The sequence below is a fragment of the Gracilinanus agilis genome, chromosome 1, assembly GCF_016433145.1.
Source record: "Gracilinanus agilis isolate LMUSP501 chromosome 1, AgileGrace, whole genome shotgun sequence".
Classification (NCBI taxonomy): domain Eukaryota; kingdom Metazoa; phylum Chordata; class Mammalia; order Didelphimorphia; family Didelphidae; genus Gracilinanus; species Gracilinanus agilis.
Genome location: NC_058130.1, coordinates 418,159,363 through 418,176,871, shown reverse-complemented (window position 1 = coordinate 418,176,871; position 17,509 = coordinate 418,159,363).

Sequence of the window (17,509 nt, the reverse complement as noted above, 5' to 3'; positions counted from 1 at the left end):
GCTGCCCACATTCAGAGGAAGGACTGCAGGAGAGGAAACATATAAGAAAAACAACTGCTTGAACGCATGGGTCTGGATGGACATGATTGAGGGTGTGGACTCGAAACTACCACACCAATGCAACTACCAACAATTTGGAAATAGGTCTTGATCAAAGACACATGACAAAACTAGTGGAAATGTGCATCGGCCATGGGTGGGGGGAGTGCGGGAGGTGAAGGGGAAAGTAGGAGCATGAATCATGTAACCATGTTAAAAATGAATATTAATAAATGTTTAAAAAATTTTTAAAAAGACTCTTGATACATGACTCATAGATTTAAAACTAGGAAAGGTTTTAAAACTCATCTTTGAGATGAATAGAGAAGGAATGCATAAAATCAACTTGTCTATAGTCACACAGGTAATGTGTTGAATTAGGATTTGGACTCAAGTTCTTCAATGCCAAATAACGCACACACTTTTCCTAGTATCATACTAGTTCTTTCAATTATATGCTCTTTAATTTTTTTTCTGTATCTCATTTATTATCTCCATTTAACTCCCTGCACATATATCAATCTTTCCATCTTCAGCCTACTTATCATTTCAACTCTGCTTAGCTGCACTAATGAATTGAGCCAATAGTATAAACAATCTAAAGCAGCAGCAAATACAAATGCACTTTCTTTGAAAAGAGCATCTTTTGCTTGCCTTTGTGGAAACTTTTACTTTTGAATCTTAATCTTATCAGGATAATGTTTTAAAAAGCATACCTTGATCAATAGGAATGAAATAGTTTGGGAATATATTACATAAAAATCTAGAAGGTAATATAAGTTATAAGGTTATTAAAGTATAATAAGGGTGTAAGATTTTTGCATAGATAATCTAAATGACCTAAATTGGAACACCAAAGAACACACACACTCTCTCTCTCTCTCTCTCTCTCTCTCTCTCTCCTTTCCCTCCTCCCACTTCTTTTTATTTAGGAACAGAGTATTATGAATATTAAGGAAAAACTAAAGAACTTCTGGCTAGGAATATTAAAGGAAATATTCACAAGAGAAAAATATTTCTCCTACTTTTTTTGAATTCTGTCAGTAGTCGATTTTATTTTATCCCCTATCAAAAGTTCATATTGTTCTTATTCAAAATCCTCAGTTCCTTGATGTGTGGGAGGAAGACAGAGCCAAATCACCACTGCAATTAAAAAGGGACTTCCTTCTACATTTCTGTTTCTTTCCAACCTGGGTACCACCCTTTTCTATAAATGCCACATTTTCACTCTCTAGAACATAGGTCACATGAGTTGTCACTGCTTGGAATTTTAGACTATCCTAATTCATAGTTCTTGCCCCATCTAAGGGATTGGAGTTATCCCAGGATACTTCCAAGTGTTTAAGTTGAAGAGATGAATCTCAAATGTAGTAGTTATGAAATATATCAATTATGGACCAATGTAACTACAGTTTGGTTGGAAAGACTATCAAAAGATGCATTCCTAAGAAAGACAGACTGATGACAGTAATTTTGCATTATTTTTTTGAGATAATTAATTTGTAATGTTTTCTTGCCTTTCTGTTATAAATTTTTAATGAATTGGGCCCTTTCTTCTTGAATTAAAGTAAGAAAGGAGAGATGTGGTAATTTCTCTTTCTCTATTATATCAAGCTAAAACCCCTGCATGATTTCTAATGTTTCTTTGAAAAGGAAAAGAAATTGGTGGGTCAAGAGGAGATGGAAACAGTTCAATCTTTTATGCACCCCAAGTTCAGTTTGTCAGAGCTTCCTAATATTTATTCTGTTTTAGGATGAATATTCTCAGTGCATATCATATTTAATCTGAGATCCAGGTGGTAAAAGTATCAATCCAGGTATAGTGGGGAAAGTACTGGGTTTAGAATTGAGTACTTTGCTTCAGATCCTTGCTTTGTCACTTACTATTTGTATGACTTTTAGAAAGTTTTGTCATCATCTAGAATTTGTTGCCTTCTCTTTACAATGAGGAATTTAATGATCTCTGAGGACTCTTCTGGCTCTAATGAACCAAAGAATAATCTTTGCTAAATCTTTGCTAGGGAGAGGTTCATAACATGTAATGTCCTCTTCCTTCTCTTTCTGCCTTTAACAAACTGCTCTGTACAGATTCTTCAAAGGACAACTCAAGTCCTACTCTCTTCTCTATAAAGCATCTCTTCAATATAAAATATAGTCTACACTGATTTTTTTCCTCTCTCAACTTCACTTGTACTTAGTGAGGATTATACAAGTTAGTAATTACTTATTTTATGTTTTAGTTGTTTAAGTCTTATATTTGTCTCTAATGTCCTGGGAAATTGGGAATTATCAATTTTCTATATCCATATATCAGATAATGGTATTATATATTAGGTATTTAGTAAATATTTTCAAAAGCATTCAAATTCAAGAAATATTTACTAAATATCACATGAAGAATAGTGTGTTATATGTTTATTGTGGGGACAGAATACAAAAGATCAATAAGACATGGCCCATGCCCTCATGGAGGTTATACACTAGTAGAAGAATATAAATATAACATACACATATACCTATAGTATAAACACACACACATACATACACAGAGTTATCTCTGAAAAATAATTCGGATGTAGTTTTTTTTAAACTGATAATTTGACATTTTCTAAGTGATAAACTACATAGCCTTTAGAGCAGTGATTCCCAAAGTGGGTGCCACCGCCCCCTAGTTGGTGCTGCAGCGATCCAGGGAGGTGGTGATGGTCACAGGTGCATTTGTCTTTCCTATTAATTGCTATTAAAATTTTTAAAAATATTAATTTCCAGGGGTGCTAAGTAATATTTTTTCTGGAAAGGGGGTAGTAGGCCAAAAAAGTTTGGGAACCACTGCTCTAGAGGAAGAAGATAAAGTTAATCCTTTAGTCTAAACTTTTCTCTAGCTTTAGTTGCTCTCTAATTTCATGGACAATTGGACCATGAACCAGAATTGCTGGGCTCTCACATGCCTCCACCCCCACATATATATGTATGTACATATACATGCACATATATGCATATATGTGTGTATGAGAAAAAGATAGACTCCAAGTACTATGTGAGGTCTGATGAAAAAAATATTATTAACTGGTGTGGGATCCATATTTCTGAGAGGGGTTCAAGCTGCATCACAGAATTCCATAGTGCCCCCCCAGAACTTTAAAGGAGAGGACAGTTAAAGGCAATTGGAGTCCTAGTATAAAAGCCAGGTCACCCTTCTTGCTGGGTCCTGACTCTTGGCTCTTGGCTCTGAGCACAGGGAAAATCTGTGTAGCTCTGGGCTGGGGACATTCAGTCACTCACAGCCAGGGCTGCTCTACCTCGATAGCAACCTCTAAGATAGACCTGCAAGCAAAATCACAGTCTACCTTCAGTTTACCAGTTTAAGTTTTAGAAGGAAGATTATTTAGGGGCTTAGATTAGAGTTCAGCCATTCCAGTTATATTCCCCCACCTTGGGGGATGTGTTGTTAGCCTACAGTTTTAGCCAGATTACCTTCCCTCCTCTTTCCTTAAACTGACTCCTTTCTCCTGTTCCCTGAAATCATTAAATACATTTAGTTTGTAAAAAGATACAGTTCCTGTATAGTTAGCTGGGGATTATACTTACTACCTTCCTTTCATCAATCCAAGTATTTCATTTAAGCAGGGGCTATAATTGCCTTTGCCCTGGGTCCAGTTTTGCTGAAGACTTTAACCCCACACATTTCCATCCTGTGAGAGAGTAATTCAAACAAAGAAAGTTATCATCACAAGGGGTTTAGTTTCTATCCACTTACCATCTTGGTCCAGAAGTTATCAAGCTAGACCTCCATAACCTGGCAGTTAACTGATTTCCAACTGCTTACAGGGTTGGGGGTGATGAAGGAGTACTCCACAGGCTCCTGCCCCTCCCATCCAGTCAAGCCTTCCTGTTTCTCCAAAGACCAGGGATTGGGGACACTCCATTGCCACTAACCCCTGATCTCACAGTTTCCCTAATCCTACACTGGGAAGATGAAAAAAGTTGAACCTTAAAGGATAAGCATTAATTAAATCCACAGAAAGGTAGGAGGAAGACATTCTTGGGATATAGAACAACTTGGGGAAATGCGTAGAGGTAGAAAAATTGTGTGAAAGGCTAAGAGGGATGGGGATGAGGGGTTTTTTGATAGACAATAATGGAAAGTCATCCATTATAAATGTAATACATAAACATAGTTGCATTTAGATTTAGAGGCCCAGGAAGGGTTATATTCCTAGAGTGAAGTTGTTTAAGCTGGTTGAAAGTGCATGCATTTTCATCCTGACAACAGAACAAGTTTTGAGAAATCAGACTTCTCTTTTGAGAATTCAAGAGTCTTCCCATTCCTCTGCCTCATTTTAGAGGACTGTGAGGTTAAAGTGGATAGGGACCCAATGTTCCCACCTCTTCGTGGACTAATGGTCCCTTGACTTTCTTTTCCTCTTGCTGTGCCAATATCTTGAAGTGCCAGTATCTAAACTTTTTTCTGTAATTGCTAGAATTAAAACTGATTGAATTTCTGAGATGGTTTTCAGTTATTTTTTTCCCTGAGCTTTACTTTTATGGATAGAGGTAACAGCGGATATTTCCTCTCCATGCCTGACAAAATTTCATTCCTTCCTCAGTGGGGGGTTGTAGCCCACGCTTCCAAAAGGTTGTTGCTGGTCCTTCTTCCTCCTAATTCTTTTCATTCTGCAGGAAATGATTACCTACTTGACTGAAACTTTCATGTTCAGTTTAGCTTAGCTTTTCCCCACCTCCTTCTCCTGATGGGAGGCAGAGGGATAGGGGGAAAAGGAAGTTAGGTAAGGCATTAGATTAATCCCATTGAGAATGACATGTCTGTAGAAAAGACAGCAATAATGGGGAAGCTCCTCAGTCCTGGAACTTTAGAATCATTCTTTATTTCAATGAGAATTCAAAAATCAGCTTTCCCTTTTGTATATGAAATGGAGGGTCTTGCTTGAGATGCAGCAAAACCAAAACCTTTGAAATGTCCAGAAACAAAGCAGTTGTTTACATAAATGTGAAATAATAACCTGGAGTATTTTGTTTGGTCCATATAGTAATAGAACCAGAAGAAACCAGCAATAGGATTATTTCATTTTGAAAAGGATTCAGAAAGAGTTATCAGGTTGCTATGTTATCTATGTTATTCCTAGGATTATGCTGGACACTGTTGGATTATGAGAGAAACAGAAGATATTACCTGGGCTCTGGTTTAAATAGAAAGATAAGATTGAACTATATAAGAGATGCATCAATACAAAAATGTGTATTACAACTGTAGGAATAAGTTAGGGATAGTCTAGTTTTCTAGGGTTAGTTGAAAGAAAGGAATTTTGAGAGAAACTCTGGGAAAGGATTCAGAGTAAAAAAGGAATTGTGGGTCTACAACTAGGAATAACAACTTCACTTCCTTCTTGGATTTTGACCAAGCTGGAGGAAGGTTTTACCTCTCTGTCTATAATTCCCATCAAGTTGAAGGAGGGTTTTTCCTCTGAGAGATTCTCCCTGGAGGGTCAGGATTTCGTGGAGAAGTCCTTGGCATCCAGGTAGAGGATTTACTTGGAGGGAAACAATTTCTCTGAATACAGATTTCATCTGCCAGTGGTCCAGCTACCAGAATTCCTATTGGTTAAGGTAATCCAAAGCTTTCCATCTATAACTTTGGTTACTTAATACAACAGCCAAATCCAGGGTGTTTCCCCTTTCTTTCTTATTAATTATTGGTAATAAGTTTAGATTAAATCAGATAGCATTAGGGGTTGGGGGGTAGTTCTTAGATAGCATAGGGAGGATTAAGTAGGGCCCAAAGAAGAAAACAAAGGATCTCCTTCAGCAGGAGACTTAGAAGTTGGGTGGAGTTAATTTGGATAGTGCTAGGGTCCTACCTACCAGTTCCTTTCTTTCCTTTTTAAAATAAACTTTATTTTCATAAGCCAAGGGTTTTTGTGCTTTACTGGCCTTGGGAAGTTCTCAGGTCAGTTGTAAGATCTAACATCCCTCTAGGACTCTTCTACAATATACTACTACTAATAATATTTATATATCATTTATTATGGACAAGATACTTTACAATGGTTTTGTTATTTGATCTTTACAACAAACCTGGGAAATAGGTGCTATTATTAGAATTCCCATTTTACAGATGAGGAAATTGGGGCTTAATGAATTTCTGAAACCTATCCAGCATCATACAGCTAATTAAGAGTCTTAGGCATCTTTTGAACTCATTTTCCTGCCTCTAAGTCCCATGATCAATTCACTGTACCATCAAGTTATCTATGAAATGTAATCCCGATATGTAGAATTTTTTGAAATCCCAATATTTTGACATTTTACAGGGAATAATCTTAGCTCTGAGAGGATGATAATAAAGTTAGTCCCACAGTCTATACTTTCCTCCACTTTTAGTTCCTCTCTCACTTCACCTCAATTGGGTCATAAATCAGAGGACCAACACTACTACTTCCTTGCTCATTGAACTCATAAAAACTCTTTTACATTGTTGAGTTTCATTTGTAAAATGACAAAGTTGAATCTTCCCACTGAAAATCTATATGATTCAATGATTACCTTATATCAAAAGAGATGTATGTACAACCTACTTTTTAAGGCTTCTTTTAGTTCTTTCTATGACACCTGCTTATTAGCCTGATATTTTTTCTCAACCCTGAGCCCAGGCTACCTCTCTAACTCTCCTTTCATTTTGGTCAATTTGTCATTGTCATTATTTTTCAGAAGTGCCCAACTCTTTGTGACCCCATGGAAGGTCCATGGGGTTTTCTTGGCAAAGATACTAAAGTGGTTTTCCAATTCCTTTTCCAATGGATTAATGTAAACACAGGTTAAGTGCCTTGCCCAGGGTCACTTAGCTAGTAAATATCTGAGGCTAGAATTGAATTCCAGGCTTGCTGGCTCTAGACTCTTTGCTCTATCCACTGAACCATCTAGCTGCTTGTTCATTTAGTCTCCTAAATCCTTTTTGAATGTATTCCTTCCCATGTCCATTCCATCATTTTCTGTTCTTTTCTTCTATCCAGATCTCAGCTCCAACATCATCTCCTCCATAAGCTGTTGTTCCTTGTCTCTTTCTGATGTGTTCCATGCTACCTTGTACTGCAGTTATTTGAGGATTCATCTTACTACCTTGTTTTACTCATTCCTAACCCTGACTCTCAGATAGAGGGAGCCTTTAAGACCAGGATTGGGTCAAAGATTTCATTATGCTCATCTCATTGCTCCACAAAGGGTTCTGTCTAAGCAGCAGCCATTCAAGAAATGTTTTTCAAAAGAATAAGTGAAAAATTCTAAAAAACTACTTACCATTTGTTATATGTCAAAAATGCACTAAACACAATATGTCTTTGGAGTGGCTTTTCTGCCTGTCTTGTAGTCTATCTCAATAAAAAACTATAAGGTTTAAAAATAAATGCATATGTAACAATTGGGGATATAAGCATAATAAAAATGCTTTAAAATGAATTACTTCATTATTTATACCACTTTGGGACTTTGTCATTGTTGTAGTTGTTATTTCCTGAATGAAAGATAGAATAAAAGAAAAGAGACATGAGAAGGTAGGGATTTTACAATTGTAAAGGTTATTATTTTTATTTAAATCACAGATGCTTTTAAGGATCTTTAATGATTTCCCTTAAATATGTCTTAGAGTTAGGTTAGTCTCAGTAGTGACCATATGGGACCCGCGTTGGGTTTACAGTTTAGTAGAGGAGTATCAGCTCCATGATTTATAAAGTTTCAAATTTGTAGTCAGAACATCTTCCTTGAAATCCTAAAACTGTAACTTATTATAGCTATGTGACATTAGTTTATGTGCGCCTTCTCTCTGAACACCAGTCTCTTTTTCTATAAGAGCTTTGGATTAGATGAATTATAATGTCAATTTTCAGGTCTAGATTTATGGTACTCTATGAAAAATATTTACACACTCATATACTTATATACATACATATACATGCATACATATTTACATACATATGTATATATCACAAGGCATGGGAAAAAATAGTACCCCTGGTATGAGGGTTTGCTGAGTCCTTCTTAGAGCTGTTTTTCTACTTTTGTGTCCACCAGCTACCCAGCAATCACTTGTGGCTCCAAGAAGTTGTAGCATACACAGTGGTCACACACTAAGCATCTGAGCAGATGGACAAAACCAAGTTGAGGGTGACTGACAGGCCTCAAACCTGTTGGTGAATTAGGGTGTGGGTGGTATCTATTGCAGGCATGGGAAAACTTCCACCAGGGAAGAATCTGTGGATGAGAACAATTTGTTCCAATGGCCATAAAGATGTCGGAAGAAGGTTTTGTGAAGCACTTGGAGCTTAATTAAACATTGAAGACCCCGAGATTGTCTTGACTTTTGTCTTGCCATTGGACTTTGATGACTCTGGAAGAGAGTGAGGCCAACAACTTTGTGCAAATCTATTTCACTTAAATTCAATGTATTTGAGTTAAAAAAATCACTAGTGATATCATTTTGGTTCTTGTAAAGTACAAAAGACAACTGCCAACCAACCAAAATATCACCAAAAATGCTATAAGAGATAATATTGAAAGATACGGAAATATTATTGAATTTCAAATAAAGAAGTGATCACTTTAGGTGGGAGAGTAGAACAAGACCTGTTAATATTTTGTGTAGACTTTGTACAAGATCTTGAAGACTGGATTAAGTTTTAATAAATAGAAATAATAGGGCAAATGACTTTGGCAACAGGAATGGCATCAATGAAGACAGGAAAATAGGAATGTTGAAATGTGCTCAAGGAATGGATATGAGTTTACTCAGAGCATGTAACTGTGAGAGGCCTGTTCCTGCGGGTCCAGATATCTAGGAGGTGGGATAGCTTCAGCATATTGAGACAAAGAAGGGATAAAAGATGAGATACAGATTAGAAGAATAACTTGAACCTAGATTTCAGAGATCCTTCAATTTAAGAGGTCTAAACTTTATTTTCTTGAGCAATAGATTTGAACCAACTGCATAATGAAAGGTTTTAGCACAACCAAGTGATGTGATTAGAAAAGTAATTTTGTTGTTAAGTTTATTCATTTGTTTCAGTTATGTCTGATTCTTCATGATTTCATTTAGGGTTTTCTTTGCAAAGATACTGGAATGGTTTGCCATTTCCTTCTCCAACTCATTTTACAGATAAGAAAACTAGAACAAGCAGGGTTGAATGACTTGTCTAGGATCACATAGGTAGTAAGTGTTTGGGGGCCAGTTTGAACTCAAGAAGATTTGTCTTCCTGATTCTAGACCCAACATTATATATACAGTGCCTCCTACTGCTTGAAAAATGTGCTTTAGAAAAAAAAATGATTATATATTCAAGGTTTTATGGAATAAAAGAGGAATATGATAATGTCTAATCAGTATTAAGTCAAGAGGCTTGTACTTAAGGGCTCTGGGTGGTATCAGCTGGGTCTTCAAGCAGGGAAGGTTCTCTTTTAGTACAGAGCAATTTAGATCAGGCAGAGACTGAAGGGCCTTAGCTGAAGGTTTATTCAGCCTCACTGCTGTAATTCAAGCTCCCTTGAGGAGAGGATTAAAGAGCCCCTCCCCTCTATAAAGCCAGACCCAGTGTACAGGAAGTGAAAGCTGGTCCACTTCCTGCCCAAGATGGATGCCTGGTTTAGCCCTCAAGAAATAAAAGGAAAGTTGTTCTTCCCTCTTCAGCCTTTACCTTAGTTGTTGATACAATAAATCACCAGAAGCTATCTGTATAAAGGACAAATGGGTTTATTGGAGCCAAGGGTAAGCTGAGGGAAAAGGGGTTAAGGTCTGGTCACTGCTGCTAAGGGAGAAGCTAGTGCTGGGGAGAGTCACAGAAGAGGGAAATCAGGCTGAGGGAGGCTGGCTCCCTCAGCCAGGGATAATTTCACTACCTTGTTATAATAAGGTTCAGCAGATTACTAGATGAGGTGATGGCTTGATTTAGGTTATCCCTGCCTGCCAATAGAAGCTAATTCCCACGATTTCCACCCACCAAAATACCCTCCTCCCAGGGCCCAATGGGGAAATCCAGGGAATAGCAGGATGTCAAGGGAGAGGTCAAGGGAAATCAAGCAAAGCCCCCAAAGCCAAAAAGGCCCCTCAGGTGGTTCTGCAGGAATATTTATAGTCCCAGGGTCCAACAGTTTTTGCCGTGAGACCAGGGTCAGCATTCTGATTCTTCAACTGTCAGGGATGCTTCAGTTGGATTTGCAAATGCAAGAGATTTGCTGCAACCTTGCATTACAAGGGTTCTCATTTGGCCATAATGCTTCCATATATATTGTCAAGAATGATAGAGAAGGATGCCTGCTGATTTGGGGCAGAAATCTTTGAGCACTGTCCTCTTGTTCTGACATTGGCATGGTTTAAAGGATTGTCACAGAAATGTGAGAAGAGAAATTGAAAGCCTACAGAGACAGAAGAAGCCAAAGTGTCAGGATGTAGCTCTAAGGTCTCCACTGTCAGACTCCAGTTACAAAGGAGTGTGAATGAATCACTCAATATTAAACTGTATCCTGTATTGCTGAGATGTATATAAACTCTACACACAAGGTAGTTATACTTCATTTCTAGTCTTCTTTATTATCCCTCTATTATGAGAGATGTGAGCTTAATGTCTTCCCCTAACGGATGGAAAACATATTTCTTTCTTCAAAAATTTTGGTTACCTTTTTGTGTTTAAATGTGTGCTTTTTACATATACTACCTACATCCAAGGACCTCCATAGTCTACATTCAGGTTGTTTCTCTCTAAAATTTCATGATATCATTTCTGATATCCTATTCTGTCTCATAAGTCAGACAGTTTGAAAAAAATACATTAATGATACACATTATTAAACTGTGTATGCTAAATTATGAACAAAAATTTGATTTGTTAACATAACTGAGAAAGATTATTGATAGTACTCAAGAGGAGAAGCAGAATAATTTAAAATCATATTATTTTGTCTGATTGAGATATCTACTTGGGGGCTTAGAGCTATAAAGGAAAGTTATTGATCAAAATTTGCAAAGTCCTAGTTATGTTTTTTCTTTTCCTTTCTTTTTTTAAATCCTTACCTTCTATCTTAGAGTCAATACTGTGTATTGGCTCCAAGGAAGAAGTGTGGTAAGGGCTAAGTAATGGGGGTTAAGTGATTTGCCCAGGGTCACACAGCTGGGAAGTGCCTGAGGCCAGGTTTGAACCTAAGACCTCCCATCTCTAAGCCTGACTCTCAATCTACTGAACGACCCAGCTGCCTCTGAGAATGCTTGTTCTAGGACTTTCTTTTGAGCAAATGATTCTATGGCAGTGATTGGCAATAACTCGGACTGACACTGAGGTAGGCCTATATTATTTTAGTGCTTTAAAGCAAAGTCATTCCCCAGATAAAAATGGCCTAAGAATTAGCCAGAGAGAATGTCATAGCCAATGGGATAGGTAACCTGGCCTATAGAAAAAGTGAGATGGAAAATAGTAACTGGCACATGATTTTCTGCTCACCAGCTCAGCATGTCAACTACTAGTCATATATAATATTGTTTGGGTATATAGATAGACTTGAAGTGGGAAAATGGATAGGATATTATTATTATAGTATGGAAAAGAATCAGTGAGATCCTGAACTAGGATGGTAACAATGGAAATGGTAAAAATCATTGTAAATGAAAGTTAGATATTTTAGAGACAGAAGCTATATAACATAGCAAAAGATGTGAGAAAGAGGTAGAAGTCAAAGATAACTATCAGGAAACTTTGCCCAACATTTAGGCTTTGTAATATTTCAGGCAACAGAGACCTCATCCAGCCCTCTACAGTGAGTTAGTCAACAATCATCTATTATATTTAGAAATGAAAAAGCTGGATAAATGAGTCTCTGAAGTCCCTTCTTGGCCTAAAATCCTTTGTGCCTATTAAGACAAAAGGGTTAAAACTAGGATAATAACAATAAGAGTAGAAAGGAAAAGAAGGATGAAAGTAAGGTTATATATTTTTAAGAGATGATTATTGACTTGATTGGGATATTTTACCATACCAAAATTATGACCAAAAGCCCCCTAGTGTCAGTTACATACATTTATACATACATTAATATGGACATATGAGCTTCAGAAAGAGCACAACATGTTATTTTACCAGGTCTGACTAACCTTTAACAGTCTTGTTGATGTTTTAGGAGCTTCCAGTGAAGTTCACAGGTAGGAATGCCAATAGAAGTACAATATGACTTCCTAGGAACATGCCAGATGTTTAACTAGTAAACATTTTTCTCTCTCAAAAAAAAACAACCTTTTTTTCTCTGAACTTCTATGGTGCTTACAACTTATATTCAATTTAATACTTGGATTTTATATGAGAATTGCATTCTGTGATTGTTTAATGTGGGTGATTCTTAAAGCCCTGGGCAAAATCCAAGTCTTCCATTGCAAATAATACCTTATTTTATTCTATTTGTTTTATACCCCTAGTGTATGACTAGGAATGAACTAGGTGGTATATTATATCATGTTGATTGGCTCATTGATTTATGGACTTCATCCTACCTTCAATAAGCCCTAACAGATTCAAAGAGTTAATGAAGCCTCCACAGGGACTTAACTATTCCTGTGAACACTGGTTGGAATCTAGTCTAGTTCAGTTTTTGTAGACTATCATAATTTATAAGAAGGAGATGATGACATTTGTAGGACATAGATTCTGGCCAAAATTTGTTCCTTAGGCCTAACAAGTCATCTTCTCTCTTGTGCCTTTGGCCATGTTGATCTCCATACCTGGAACATCCTCCCTCCTCTTCTGCCCTTCTTGAAATCATTAGCTTCTTTTCCAAACCATTTTATTTTTTAGATTTTATTTTTTCCCTGATTTCATGATGGTATCATTTTCAGTAATCATTTTCTGACATTTTCTAATCCATGTTCTTTCCCTCTCTTCTATCCCTCCCACTTTCTCAAGATGGCAGTTTACATGATATAGGCTGCATATGTGTTATTATATCATACATATTTCCATGTTCATCATGTTGTGAAAGAAGACACGTCACTAGAAAAAAAATCATGAAGGAAATAAAGTAAGCAATCTCTTGCTTCAATTAGCATTCAAACTTCATCAATTCCTTCTATAGCCATGAATAATAGCCTTTGTTGATGTGAGTACCTGGGAGTTGTTCTGATTATTAGCTTCTTTTAAGGCTCATCTTGAGCTCTACCCCCTCCACAAGGTCTTAACTCTAAGTTTCATTGTTAGGATCTGTTCCCTGGAATTACTTTGCATTTTCTTTATACACTATGTTATATTTATATATTCATGCACACTTTGCCTCCTCCCATAGAATATCAGCTACTTGAGGGCAAAGAGAGAAAACATATTTCCTTTCTTTTTTGTCTTTGTACCATTACATGTCAGCATAGTATATTGTACATAATGAGTAGCAAATAAATGCTTATTGCACTAAATTGAATGATTTATGATACCAAAACAAAATCATAAAGTTATAATAAACAGTAAAGAAAGTCTTAAAAGCAAAAATAAAACAAAGCAAAATTATATAATGTGGACAAGAAGGAAATGAAGTAGAGAAGGGTCATCTCAAATGATTATTGTTTTGGGTGATAGATGAAGATTGGGTGAGCTGATTATATTTGTATGATCTTCCAGTCTATTTAGTACCAAATGAAATTGCCAACTATTCTTTTATAACTAAGCTAGCTATCTCTCTGAGTTGTATCCCAGCAGCCAACAGCATAGGTTTCCCCAAGACATGAGAGTTCAAGTCAGAAGCCCTATTTATTCACTTTATACCAGGTGATATCATACATATAGCACCAGTCCTACAGTCAGGAAGACTCATCTTCCTAAGCTGAAATCTGGCTTCAGACACTTACTAACTGTGTGAACCTAGGCAAGTCACTTAATCCTGTTTGCCTCAGTTTCCTCACCTATAAAATGGGGGCTGGAGAAAGAAATGGCAAACTACTCCAGTCTTTTCCAAGAGAACCTCAAATGAGGTCATGGGGAGTTGGGCAAGACTGAAAAATGACCGAACAACAACAACAACTCTAAAATAATCATTCTGATGAAAGTGAAGCATTTATATCTCTAGGATCTCATGTGCTCAGCAATCTATAGAAACAGAAGAGTAAGTGGGCCCTTGCCTTAAACATATGGGTTCATCTTTGCAGACTGAATCAAGGGACCCAAACCACCATAAAAAAAGATGAAAATTTTGGAGAAAGCAGTTGAATCACACCACTGTTCTACTCTGTCAATGACTAAATTTTAATTACCAATTCATATTGTGTAATATCTATTCTACTTGAACATGATTAGCAACTGAACATGATTTACTAGTTTACCTTTAGTTTAACTGTACATATATATTATAAATACTTATATTGATTTATTATTCTATTAATTATTATCATATTGATTTATTAACATTTGTAAAATAAGTAATTATACTCTGATGTATAGTATTATATTATATTATATTATATTATATTATTATATAACTCTCATAGTGGATCCATGTGCACTTTGATGTTCTGCCCCAGTTCCTTAGTTTTTAGCTAAAGTACTGTTGTAACACACACACATACACACATATGTATGTATACATACACATGTTTATTCCCACATATGAATATATATTTTATTTGTTCTTGGCTCTTAATTTCTACCCAACAAGAAGTCTTTCCACCCACCTCAATCCTTATGTCATATCTTCAGATTGCTTAGTTGAAGGTCTTTACAAGTTTTTGTGGCTACAAGACTCCAGTCCCTGGTGAATAGGCAGCTACTGCTGAGTCTTTTCAAAATAAACCACACCAGCCTTCAGAGGATAGATATATAGTCTTTACTGGGCCTATCTTTGAAACTTATCTACTTTGTTAGACCACCTAGAATCTCTAATCTACTAGCATGGCTCTTAAGGATGCAGGGCCACCAGAGCACCACAATGAGGAATGAAAGAACCTCTTAAGGATATTAACATGAATTAAATAATCTATTAAGAAGACAGAAATGGAAAAGGAATTAGATTTGGCCATGATAGAAAATGAAGATGTTTGTGAGGAAGGATAGGGAAGTTATATTCATAGTCTGTTGCTGGTAAAAAAGTAAAATTAAAAATAAAAAAATACATAAACAAGGAATGAAATAAAACTTGGGCAAGAATAGGACTTCCTCCAGTGAAGTGTGTCATACTGTAGATTGGCACAGAGAAAAGTTCTCTGATATGGCAGAATGCCCCAAAGGTACGGTCTGGGAATCAACACCAAATGAGACATACACACTTGGAATGTAATATTGTAAGGAGGGGGAAAAAAAGAGCTAATGGGATTCTGGATTGCTTATCCACAGAACCAGCCATCACTAAGTCACCAGGCAGCAAGTCCCTGTCCCTTCTGAAATTGCTCTTCTGAAACTATGTGTGCAACAGTGTTTGATTCTGGTCAGCTTAGTATTGACACCAGCCAGTTATCCTGGCCTGGTCATAGGAGGAGGCAACATACTGATTAAGTTGCCAGAGGGAACGACTTCTAAGGAAGGTTTCTGTGGTGCTGGGGCTCAGTAACAAAGGAAGAAAAGGCCTTCAACATGAGTGAACTTGATTTCTGAGGGGGGAAATTATTCAGCCATCACCAAAGCAAAAAACTTTGGAACTCGCAGAGTTGCAAAACTTGAATGCAATAAGAATCCCATTACTATATTGCATCATACATTAAAAAGCACAAACATACAAAAGCTTTATAATTGACTACTGTTTGTTAATATTCTGTATTGGCCACAGGAATATGTGAAATATTAAAAATCAGTTGGCAAGCATGCATTAAATGCCAACTGTTGCCAGGCACTGGGCAATATTCTGGGTATAGAAAGAAAGAAAAATGAAGTAGTACCTCACTCTCCAGAAGCATACATTCTAGAGAGAGACAATCTGCAAACATATAAATAGACACAAAATAAATAATGTGAAACTTTTTTAAAGATGAAGGCACAATCTGGGGAAGCAGGAAAAGCTTAGGGAAGGAGATGATACTTGAGTTGAACTTTTTAGGAAAGTCGAGTGTCTTAAAAGGCAGAAATGAAGGGGGAGTCCAATCTAAACATGGGTACAGATTACACAAAGGCAAGGATGTGGGACATGCAATATTGGTTTTGTTTAAGGAAAGATGAGAAAAAAAATGGTGGAACTTAAAAGAATTTGTGTATAAAATAAGGCTAGAAACAAGCTGAGAAGGCCTTTAATGACAAACAAGTAGTAGATACACTATGGTTTGTTGAACAGAGGAGAATCATAACTATGCTTGTGCTTTAGGGCTATCACTTTTTTAGCTACAGAAGATCGATGAAGGAGGAGAAAGACAAGGTAGAGATATAAATTAGGAGGCTAATGTAGTCATTTATGGGACAAGTGATAAACAGTTGACTAAAGTGATATCTATAAGAGAAGGGAAAAATGGAGGGGATGGATGTCTAGATTGTGAAGGTAGATTTTATACTGACTTGGCAATTGATTGAATGTGAGTGGTCAGGTATAGCAGAGATGAAGATAACTCAGACTGTAAGACTGAATGATTAGGATAGGGTTTTTCTTAACTAAATTAAGGAAGTTCCAGAGAGGGATGTATTTGGGTAAAGGGCAATGAGTTCATGTTCAACTTATTCAGGTTGAGATGTCTATGGAACATACAGTTTCAAATTTTCAGTAGGTAGTTAGTGAGGAATACTAGAGCTCAGGAGAGAGCCTAATTCTGAATATAGACATTTGGAAATAATTTGGGTAGAGATGACAATTAAACCAGTGGAAACTGATATTGTCTCCAAGAAAGAAAATGCATATGGAGAAAAGATGATGGTCTAGAGGAGAGGCTTGGGGTAAACTCACTGTTAAAGGGTGACATAAGAATGATGTTCAAGCAGGTGATGTTAATAAATAGCCAGATAACAATAGGAAAACTAAAAGACAACAGTATCCCCAAAATGCAGAGAAGAGAGTATTCAGGAAGAGAATGTGGATAACAGCTATAAAGAGATCCAGAAGGATGAGAGGTTAGAAAAAATATCAAATTTGGCATACATAAGATCACTGCTAACTGCAGTGAATAGTTTAAATAAAGTCTGTAGGTCAAATGCCAAATATCAAAGAAGTGAGAAAAAAGGAGGTGATTAGAAAGTGAGACAAGTATAGATAGAATTTTTAGGAGTTTGATTGTCGAAAAAGAGGAAAGAGAAAGGGCAATAACTCAAAGGAATAATACTGTCAAATGAACAAATTTTTTGGATGGAGAGACCTGATTATGTTTGTAAGCAGAAGGGAAGAAGGCAACAAATGAAAAGATGTTAAAAATTAATGAGACAGGGACAGTTACAGAGACAGAGACAGGGACAGGGAGAGAGAAACAGAAATAAAGAGATAATAATGAATATAATCTGTCCTAGGAGAGAAGAGGAGATAAAATATAAGTGGAGGAGTTGGT